This window comes from Otolemur garnettii, unplaced genomic scaffold (genome assembly GCF_000181295.1).
Source record: "Otolemur garnettii isolate 467f Iridium unplaced genomic scaffold, OtoGar3 scaffold00008, whole genome shotgun sequence".
NCBI classification, from domain to species: domain Eukaryota; kingdom Metazoa; phylum Chordata; class Mammalia; order Primates; family Galagidae; genus Otolemur; species Otolemur garnettii.
This window is the reverse complement of record NW_003852403.1, coordinates 35532837-35533891: the sequence shown is the minus strand read 5'-3', so window position 1 is coordinate 35533891 and position 1055 is coordinate 35532837.

Here is a 1055-nt window from a genome sequence, read left to right as displayed (position 1 = left end):
ATTAACTAAGTTAGACTCTCACTGGATTAAAGATTTAAACTTAAGACATGAAACCATAAAAATACTAGAAGAAAGTGTAGGGAAAAACACTTGAAAAAAGTGGCCTGCATGAACATTTTATGAGGAGGACACCCCAGGCAGTTGAAGCAACATCAAAAATACACTATTGGGACCTGATCAAACTAAAGAGCTTCTGCACAGCCAAGAACACAGTAAGTAAGGCAAGTAGACAGCCCGCAGAATGAGAGAAGATTTTCACAGGTTGTGTCTCTGACAAAGGTTTAATAACAGGAATCCATAGAAAACTTAAACGTATGAGCAAGAAGAAAACAAATGATCCCATCTCAGGGTGGGCAAGGGACTTGAAGAATTTCTCTGAAGATCAGCTCACAGCCTACAGATATATGAAAAAATGCTCACCATTCTTAATCATCAGAGAAATGCAAATAAAAACTACTTTGAGATATCATCTAACTCCAGTAAGATTAGCCCATATCACAAAATCCCAAAACCAAAGATTCTGGCATGGATGTGGAGAAAAGGGAATACTCCTACACTGCTGGTGGGAATGTAAACTAATACATTCCTTTTGGAAAGACATCTGGAGAACACTTAGAGAACTAAAAATAGACCTGCCGATTGACCCTGCAATTCCTTTATTAGGTATATTCCCAGACAACCAAAAATTGCATTACAACAAAGATATTTGCTTCAGAATGTTTATTGCAGCCCCAAAATTCATAATTGCCAGGTCATGGAAGAAGCCCAAGTGCCCATCGATCCACGAATGGATTAACAAACTGTGGTATATGTACACCATGGAATACTATGCAACCATAAAGAAAGATGGAGACTTTACGTCCTTCATGTTCACATGGATAGAGCTGGAAAATGTTCTTCTGAGCAAAGTATCACAGGAATGGAAGAAAAAGTATCCAATGTACACACTCGTATTATGAAATTAATTTAAACCTTTTATATGAAAGCTATAACCTAAAAACAGCCTAAGAATATGGGGAGGAGGAGGGAGAGGGGATGGGGGAATGGGTGGAAGG